We start from the raw sequence: 11,001 nt of genomic DNA, 5'->3' as shown, positions 1-11,001 counted from the left end.
GAAGGGGCACCACATTGAAAATAAATAATTTGAATTTATTCTTGGTTTCCTAACTTATAATTTTCATTCATTTCATTTCATCCATGTTTAATTTATATTTTTGTAATTTTCTATTAATAAACCACTTTTGAATTAATCCAAGGACTTTCTGTTCACCCTGTAGGGTCGACTGAGCTCCGATCTCTAGTTCCTCCTTTTAAAACATTCAAAACAAAATTCGTCTCCAACTTTCCTTTTTTTCTCAGTGTACCTAGTGTCAGAGGTTCTTCGTAAGCATATTCCATCTGGGAAACACGTGCTTCCCGGTAGATAAAATCTCGTAAGTCTTCAAAGAAAATATAAACAGCTTCATATCAGGAAACGTCATCACAAATATTCAGACTTGGACCTGGCAATCATTCTAACATCTCACTAACTCTTAGACTCATATGACATTTGAACTTAATAAACGGCGATAATATTAAATTAAGAAATGTATCGATTATTGAAAATGTGAAAATTGGCTCATCCAGTTTTATACAAATCTATCTAAAGTTAACAATTAAATAATATAATAAATAGGTTATACTTATTATCTACAAATATGTTTCAACCTATTTATAATAGTCAGTGTAGGGATAGATGTTCTACAAGTCTCATGGTTCAAACTCAAAACTCATCATATTTAACTCATGTTTTAAACGTTTTGTTTATGCTGCTAAGCTGACATCTATGAGGAAAAAACTAACGTCTATTAATGTCTTTACATCCATTAAATTGCCATATAGTATTCAACATCACTAATGGACTGTACTCGCAGTTGCGCTTTAGTTTTAAATCATATTTCATTACTTTAAAGTCGTAAGGCAGATACTGCATAATATTATATCTTTCAATTATTATTCGCATACACACACATATATATATAAAATATAAAGCTGAATGTGTTTGTGTGTGTGGGTTTTTTTATTACATTTTCACCCCAAACAAGGCAAATTGCCACTTTGGTGTAGGGGGCTACTATCAGGGGAAACAACTACTGGGGTACTATGTAGGGATTTGGGCAGTAAGATGTCGGTTCACGTTACACTTGAACTTCTGCACGTCAGTACTGTTGGGGAAGCAGGGACCTGGAATTGAATTCCAGAGTCTAGCGGTTCTGGGGAAGAAACTATTGGAGTAAAAAGACCTTTTACATCTAGGGATCTCTACAATGTGGGGTGGGATTTAGCAGCCTGTCGGGTTTGTCGAGGGTGCTCACGTCGTGGGGGTACAAGTGATTGCAGTTCGTCAGAGCATTCACCACTAAAATACTTGTAGAAAAGGCAGTGTGTGTCTGGTCACGAATAGGCTCCTATATGGTTGACTATTTTAAAAAACTGATTACATATAATGATAGAAGATATGTAAGACATAGGAATGGATATATTTGATCTGGCAGAACGGTGGTTCATAAAAATTGTGGGGTCTGCGTTCGCGCCTGGTCCACAAAGTATGGAAATAAAAAATTTAAAAATTAAAAAGAAAAACGTTTACAAGTGTTTTTGATATAGATGTACATAAGAATACTTTGATAAGTATGTTTTATCTTAAATAGGGATGGCATAATACAATTGTTGGGTACTCGTTCGCGCCTGGCCTCCATAGAATGGAAATAGGCACAAACTTTAATAAAGACTTTTCATATCTATCTGCGTAAGTATACTTTGATAATTGTGTTTCAGTTTGAAGAAATATGGTATAATAAAATTATAGGGTATTCGTTCGCACTGACCTCCATAGAATGTAAATATGTCACAAAGTTTAACAAGTTTTTTTTTAATATAGATCCACAGAATATTGTGATAAGTATTTCAGTGTGAACAGCTATGATATAATAAATCATGGGGTTTATCTATTTTATTTTTACTTTCATCATATTTTGCTTTGGTTTTGATACCCTCAAATTCGAAGCTATCTCTTTACAACCCTTCCTTTTCATAACCTATCATACTTTCATAAATCAGAGTCCATTTTCTGTAGGCTGTTTTTTTTTTAAGTTATTCGTGTTTAGAGTGCGAACCATGCAACCAGAAGAACAACGATCTTCACACTGACTTCCTTCCGCAAAGGATTTATTTAATAAAAATTGATTAAAACTGTTCGAAAAAATTTTATCCAATTTCAAAATACAGATAGCAGAGAGGGTGGGTTTCTTAAGAACTATGTTTTATTTATTTTTAGGAATGCGATTGCCTGCATGGAAAATAAATGGCTCATCAATTCAAAACGTACAAGATAGATTTTTATGAAATTTAGGACATAGATAGTAGACATACTCGGATAAGGGGGTGGAATCAAAATCGACATGACAGACTTTTTAGAAAATTATAAAACATATTTGGTGGAGATTATAGTGAGTGTAATGAGGTATGTTTGATTTAATTTGGAGGAGAATAAAAGGAACGAAGTGGCCACTTCTCTTAAAAAATAACAAGATACATTTAGAGAAGGTCGGAGGTATAATCGGCAGAAGTTATGTGAATAACACTCAAGATGAGAACAGCAGTTCGAATAATATGAAAAATAAAAATTTTCAATCCTTATCTCAGAATTTCAAAAACTATGTTAGCGGAGATGTAATGAGCAATGTTTAATTTAGAAACTAGCAGGAAGAACATAAATGTGTCCAGCTTCTAATGTTCTCTTTTAACATTTTATTCATTTCAGTAATTTGACTAACCGTATGAATTTATAGTTTAATAATAAGTAAAATAAACAAAGAGAATAATCACATTTAGTAATTAACTCAAATAAAGAATATAAAATGGTGTTTTACTCCTTAATTCTTACGATATTTATGCATGGAATATAATCTCTATCAAAACCCAAGCAACACCAGGTAACCCTACTCATGTGAACGACTTAAAATTAAAAAAAATATCGTCATCGTCCATGTAAGAGAGGGACGGTAGGGCTTAAATTGCAACGAAGCACCAAACAGGTAGGAAAATGCAAACACGTGAACAAACGATGGCGTTATGAATGGATAAATAATTGAAAAATGAGAATGGAACGGACGGGGGGGACGAGGAGTTGCAGAGAAACACGGACGCGATTCGAACAATGTTTGCCCTGTACGTCCATATCTCGTGTCTGTTGACTTAACAGATGCACAAAAAGAGAATGGGACGAGCGGGGTGCACTCTCTGGAAACAGAACATAATAAAAGGATGATGCAGGAAAGAGAGAGAGAAAATAAAGATGGAATCGTGAACTAAGAAAAATATAAAATATTTGAAAGAGAGAGAGAGAAAGAAAGAAAGAAAGATAGAGGGAAATAGATAGGGCAAACTGACAAAAGAGACGACAACAACGAGCTATAGGGGTGGACAACCTCAGCAATGGCTGGTTTTATATTTGCGTTGCAAACGGCAGTAAAACATTAATTCGTGATTGCGCGCTCTGATGAAACGCGAAAAAAGCTCACAAGAATGACATGTTTACCTCCCTTTGGTCCTCTAGGGAAAAGGGTATTTCGCTTTCAAGTTTCCCAAATGATTCCTCTGTGTTTTTGTTGTTGTTTAATAGCTACATCCCACGTCCTATCTTTTTTATTTAAACTTTTGTTTTAGTTTTTGGACTTGAGGTTTCGACGTTTGATGTTAACAGTGCCGTGTTCAGGATGGATCTGTTCTTCTAGGAAAGGGGCGGGAAAAGCGAAATAACTGGTTGGACTATTATCGTTATAAAAAATCATTACAACAACTGTGTGGTGCCGTGGCTGATGAGCGACACGAAAAGTGCGATAGATTTGTGGAAAATTGATACCAGCCACTATGCCATAACCAAAAACTCGAGGCATTTTACTATAATAATAATAATAATAATAATAATAATAAATATTATTATTATTATTATTATTATTATTATTATTATTATTATTATTATTATTATTATTATTATTATTTGCGTTTACTTCACAGTGTTGAGGTGCTTTACACCGCTTAACTTTTCACTCAAGGGCGGTTTTCTTATAAGAAAGCTTGTGAGCATGTTCAAAGAAACGCAACTGACGTGGGATGGTTGCTGTGCCAAGCAGAACTGACTTCTGGAGTACGGTGAAGTTGTACTTGGCTCCCAAGGAGTTCAATTGTGTTTCAAGGTCATCTAGAATTGAGCCAATAGAACCCATGCTGATTAGCACGATAGAACTTTTCTTGTTACAAAACGTAGCAATTTCCACCATCAGGATCTGTAATTTTCCACCAGTTGACAAAATGATGCCTTTCGTGATTGCTTTCTTCTCTCGTTTAAGAGTAACAACTGCACACTTAGAAATTCCAAATGTTATATAGTTATTATTAGTAGTATTAGACGATACCACTTGTGCGCGTATGTTACGTGAGTTCTTATTAGTAAAGATATGAGTCTTAGTGAGAGTTCTTGTCTTATTACATATGATGTTGTATCTTAGAGAGAGAGATGTGTATGTAATGACATTTTATAACACAGACATATAACAATACAATTTACCTTTTTGTAGAAATCACAAACACAAAGATGAGCTTTGTCCAAAACACATGATGAATTTATTTCCTTACGACCGGTCGTGATTTCCTCATTAAGAATTCAAAGTTTCACATTTTAGTTTCTGAAGTGACGTCTCGCTTCAGACGTCCGCCTGTCTCTGAGTTTTCTCACTGACCGTCTCCCCTGACTGTCTCCCCTGACTGTCTCCCCGACCAACTAACTCTCACTTCCTATATTCAGAAATCCATGCATCCCGGCCACGTGAGCAAAATTCACGTGTTTCAACATGCTCGACTTTGCACGTTTCCGACATTGATTTCCCAATAACCTATTTTTCTTGTGTTGCTTCCACAAAGGATTTCAACCTACATATCTAATTTATTTAACCCATATTTTATTATCCACATTCTTTTAACAATTGAATAGTTTATTTATAATTTATTTCATCCGAATTAACAATTTACTGGACATTCCATTTAAACCTATTGTTCTTTAAAACTTATGTCCAGGGTTCGATTTCTGCTTTCTCTTATTTTCATTTTAACTAATCTCTCTATTTTTATACTTACATGAACAGGGGACAGCCCTTATCATGTAATACAAACTCCATATTTATCTCTTCACTCCACCGCTGTATAGTTTTAAATAAAGAGTCAATTTTCTTCTCTGATTCACAAAACATTTTCAGATCTTTCATGAATAACCTGTGGCTGATCTTTAGTCCATCTTTTTTCCAATTTGGTATACTATGTTCTCAGGTTTTCTTTTTCTTATTTTCTGTTTCATTTCTGTTCATTTATGGTGTCTGCTTCTATATCTATCAGATATTTGTAGGTATCATGTTCGAGAAGTGTCCTAATCTCTCCTTCGTAGGGTAGTTCCATATCATCCACTACCGTCAGTTTTCCGCCTTCTTATCTCAAGCAGTGCACACTTTTTCATTCCAAATTGTATTATAATTTCCTGGCTAAATATGCTTGTTTTTATCAACATTTTACTTCCCTTTTATTTTTCGTAAGTAAGTACATGAGGTTTATTTTTTCTTCGCTATTAATAAACTTGTATCTGGCATTACATTTTTGAGTATATTGTTGAGTGGCATCATGGCTATGATGAACAGTAGGGATGATAGAATATCTCCATGAAAGATGTTTCTAAATTTTATCTCAGTTTATGGCCTTACAGCTACCAGTTTCCACTGCTTTTTTAATCAAATTGAATGCCTTGTCTGATATTTTGCACATCCTCAAATACTCAATTATCCATCCTCTCGTAAACTTTCTTCTCATCAGTCTATGCCGTGGCAATATTCATTTTTCTGCTTTTTAACTTATTTTATAATCTGTGTATCTCTGTGTGACAAGTTTTCTTATTGCCGTATTCTTTGGCTTACTCAGAAAGTAGTCCATAATTATTTAAGGAGTAATAGATCTATTCTCTCAGTTGTTATGCTAAGATTATCCAAGTGATTGGTAAACAGGTTTTTAGTTGTGTGAGATTGTTTCCTTTCGGTGGCTGTATTAATGTGGCTCTTCTTTTAGTTGTCCAGTCTGGTACTCCTGATAATTCTTATCAGGTTTTGCATGAGCCTTTCATGTAGAGTAGTGCATTCTTTGAAACAGTATGCATGTATTCATCGTGACCTGCCGGTTTCCATTGTGTCATTTTTGTTGTTATCTTGGGCGTTAATTCTGTTCTTCAGCTTATTATTTAATAGTTTTCATCCATTCGCCATTTCTGGTGTCTATTTTAAACTAGATAAATAGGAGCTTGGCTCAAACTTCTCTAACGGTCCTAATCTTTCATTATAAAAGTCCAATTTTTACCTATTATTCTCTTGTGCCATTTTTATCGGTGCCATTTTTACAGATGTCATTTTTTTACATGGTAGTCACCACTTATTAAGGCCCGGAAGCCACTCGGGGATAAGGGTTAATGCGTGTACAGTAATCAATGGGATAATATCGTAGTAATCGTTAGTAATGGAGATTTGATTGTCTTACTTAAAGGGGCGGTTCATCAGGAATTTGTTTATGTTCGACTTGAAGACATCCAAGTTGTAGTCAGGTGGGAAACAGGCAAACGGAAGACAGTCCCACAGGAGTGCACTTCTAAGAAAGAAGCTTTGTTCATGGAATCTACGTTAGGATTTAGGCACAAATAAAGAGTGTCATTTTTACCGTGCCATTTTTCTGGTGCCGTTTTACCGATCACTCATACACACAGAGCATAACTATTTTTGCACAATACCTTTTCTTTTGTGCATCAAGGTTGCTTTTGTTTTTGTTATACTCGTGAACCAGTACGAGAGGATATTAAGACGAATAGAACACAGGTATAGAAGTACTAATATAATTTCAACTTCAGGCAGATAAATAATCTTCTCTCCATTTGGCAGCACTATTCCATTCGAATTAACCTTTACTCTTCTTTTCATCATCAGCACCGCACATTTACTAATCCCAAACTCCATCCAAATGTCTTCTGAGTATGTCCCCAAAAGTTCTACCAGTCTCTCGATTTCCTTTTCATTTCTACCGAATATTTTCAAATCATCCATAAACAGTAGATGGTTGAGGCGTCTGTCACCAGATCCAAAGTTATACCCCAGTTTTTCTCTCTTCCAGAGGATGCTCGGTGGCTTCATTATCATTACAAAAAGAAGTGGCGATAACGAATCTCCTTGAAATATCCCACGTTTAATGCCAACCTGCCCCATCTCCTCTCTGTTTGCTGTCAGTACCGGTTTCCATTGAGCCATACTTGTCTCTAAAAGTCCTACCACATTCTCAGCAACTTTCATCATTAATAGTATTTCACGTATCCATGAATGAGGAACTATGTCATAAGCCTTTCTGTAATCAATCCATACTATGCTCAGATTCCTATTCTTCTTCTTCTTCTTCGCATCCTGCATTATTGCTTTATCAATTAGTAGTTGCTCTTTAGTACCTCTCGAACCTTTCCGGCACCCCTTTTGTTCGCCACAAAAACACCATTACTCTCTAGATATTCATAAATTTTCTCCGCAAATATTCCAGTCAACAGTTTCCACATCAATCGCAGACATGTAATTGGTCTATAATTATTGGCATCTGTTCCTTTTGCAGGATCTTTCCTAATCAGTGTTGTTCTTCCCTTCACAAGCCAATCAGGGACATCTCCCGACTCTACAACCCTTTGCAGAGCAGCAGCTATAGGTGGATAAAGGCATGGAAACTGTTTAAACCAGAAGCACATCACTCCATCTGGACCAGGTGCCTTCCAGTTTGTCATCCTTCGTATGCCAGCTTTAACGTCATCGATGGTTATCTCAACGTTCTTCATATGCTGCATTTCTGATAGCCTTTCTCTGACCTCTCCCAACCAGCTAGCCTTCTCATTATATCGCCCTTCGACGGACCAAATCCCACTCCAAAACTTCCTTGTATCTTTTGCATTTGGAGTGTTGTTATTTCCCGCCTGTTTACTACCATTTAATTCTTTATACAGCTGAGACTGATTGTTCCGGAAAAGTTTGTTCTGCCGAAATTCAACACTTTTTCCAACAAAGTTCCTAATTTTTATACCACCAGTGTTGACCTTCTCTTTCAACATTGTTAGAACGTTCATCGTTCCCTTTTCCAGCAATCTATACCTCCTTTCAAGCTCGTCCTTAGCTTTCTGTCCTAGTTTAACTTCTTATTTCTTCGATTCTATTAATGTCTTTCCTCCACCGTTTAATACTTTCTTCAAGCCGCCTCTGCCAGTGTGGCCTTCTATCCTTCATTTTCCCTTTTTTCTTCTGTTATAAGCCATGACGATTCGCAATAACGTATGACGCTGCATATAGAAGCCTGTTAAGTTCCGTAATCGATATGTTCTTTCTTATGATGTTGTGAATTACTTGTAAGAAAAAAATGTAAGGAAAAATTCAAGATGGCGCCCGACTCTCTCTTTAACACGGTAAGATATCCTCAACACGGCACAAGAAGCAACAGCCACACGATTCCCCAGCCAACTCAATCGTCACTGCCTCACGTCTTTCCCCTCACCCGCTTTTATCGTCGTTCTAGGCCGGCTAAATTTGCATATTCCGAGAATTCGTGTGACTTTGCGAGACATCATACTTTACAAAAGACGGCGGTCGCCATCTTGGTCCTTCTTTTCTATTTTTGGTCGGTAACGCTGAGCTGGTCTCGAGGTAAGTCTTTTTCCCCTCATCCGTCTCTCCCACGTACCCACACAACACGCAAACACGCGGGCGCTTATCTCCTGGATGCACGTTACACTCCCCCCTGATCTGATGATCACATAGAGAGCACTGGGGGGGTGGCCTTTTAGTGCGTGTGCTTCTGCGAAGAGGTACATTCACTGTTTCAGATTCGGGCTCTGGATCTGGTTCCGCCTCATCAGATGAAGTATCGCTATCAGTCTCTGGAAAGGGCTCACTGAATCCGTGCATCGGCAGCTCATCGCTAGACGCTTCACTGCTTTCTTCTGTAGTTGTATGACGCACCTCGGTAGCTGGGCGAAGATCTCGCACATGTCGTGGGGTTCCATCGACCAAAACAGACTGCTGGCTAATCACTCCAGATATGTGTCCTCGCTTAAACTTGTCGGTGCACCGATTTCCTGGAGGCCGCACCCACACTGGATCTCCCACTTCATATCTGTTATATGTTCCCTTGTCGGTTGGCTGCGTAGTGTTGATTCCCTTCACTCCGACTCGGTACGTGTAAATAGCATTCGCAGGTGCGGTTGAAGGGGACGTCCCGTCCTTTGGCGTAATGTTGTACCAATATGTTGCTTTCGCAATAGTACATCGCTTCCTGGCAGCAATTGTCTTGATGCTGCGATGGCTTCTTTCAGCAATGCCATTTCCTGATGGCACATGCACACATCGCAACCGTAGACGGACGCCCCACTCATCTAACAACTGCCGGACTTGCTGGCTACAAAACGCTGCATCATTGTCAGTCAGGAGCTCTTCCGGCGCACCTCGCTCAAAAAAAATGGATGATAGGTGGCGAACAACATTTGCTGAATCCTGTCTGGTCATCTGCCGCCACACCGCAAATCTCGTAGGCCCGCAATCAATGAGAGTTAGAAAGGGCTTGCCACTGTAATGGGTAATATCCATGGCCAGCCGCTGCCACACACTCTCAACTTCCAAGCGACCCTTCTGCCATCGCTCTGGTGCAGGATCAATAGACTGGCAAGCCTCACAATTTCTGACGATCTGTCTGACATCCATCTTGGTCACTGCTGGGTATGATCGCCTCACAAAATAAAGGGTCCTCTTGATACCCGGATGTCCGCTCTGTGCATGAATTTTTTGTATTTGACATGGGTCGATTGCAACTGCACAAGATCGAGCAGTAATCTCCATTCCCATCTTCGCGGCTTCATACCATTTGTGAGGTACACGGGTCAGTTGGTCAGCACGATTACAATGTGATGGCACCAGAGTGACGCTCAGTGATAGCCCATACTCAGATACCAGGTTTTTTAGCGTGTCTAGCCTTCTCCGTATTAACATTTCGCTTGCTGCCTTGGTACGGATTCGTGTCCGTCCTGAAAGTGTGTCAGACACCCAGTGGTAGACACAGAGAGAATCTGTGTACAAGGTCAACTTCTTAGACTGCCACTGCAGGGCCAGATTTACCCCCTTTACAACAGCGTCCAGCTCTGCCAGGTTGATATGCTGAGAATCTGTTACGGGCCGCAGCCAACACGCATCCTCGAACACGTTTCCTCCTTGCTCCAACGATACTCCCAACGCCAAAGAACTGGCATCAACCCACACACCTACGTTGTCTCCGTTAACACACCACCGCCCACAGGCAGGGTCCTTCTTGTTCACTCTCTCCAGTGTCTCTTTAATCATCAGAGTTAGTAGGACATCATCGGATATGTCATCCCAACCCGTGGTTGTTAAATTTGCTCTGCGTTTAATCACACCAACAGCTGCGCGGAGCCAGCCACAGACCGGTAAGTGACCAACAAGTTTTCCACACCAAGAAAAAACGGTCCGCCTTGTAACGAGGTTGGGGATGCTTGGAATTTCACTGCCACGCCTCCATTGTAGGGTGCCATCCTCTTCATAAACATCCAATCCCAATACACGTGCTCCTTCCCTTAAACGTTCGGGATTCTTGCATTCCAGACCAAACTGAGCCAACTTTTCTTTGACACACGACGCAGACTGTACATGTTCATTGACGTATACGTCATCAATGTAAGCTGACGTTGAGTCCCTCATGGGCTTTTCTTGGGACAATACTGTGTTGACAATAGTCTTCATGATCTGTGGTGCCACATTTAGGCCGAAGCCAAGGCGTGTAAGGCAGTACCTCTGCCCCTGGAACCAAACTGTCTGGAACGGCCACAACGTCTCATCAACTCGCACCTGTAAATAGGCTTTTCGTAAATCCAATATTGAGACATTAGTGCCTTTCTGACGCCATTCCCTCAACTTACTGGCGCATACGTCAGCATCGGCAGTGTAGGCTTCAATATGCTTGTTAA

Source organism: Euprymna scolopes, chromosome 1 (genome assembly GCF_053919585.1).
Source record: "Euprymna scolopes isolate OS-2025 chromosome 1, ASM5391958v1, whole genome shotgun sequence".
NCBI lineage: Eukaryota > Metazoa > Mollusca > Cephalopoda > Sepiida > Sepiolidae > Euprymna > Euprymna scolopes.
Note: the sequence above shows the minus strand (reverse complement) of the source record.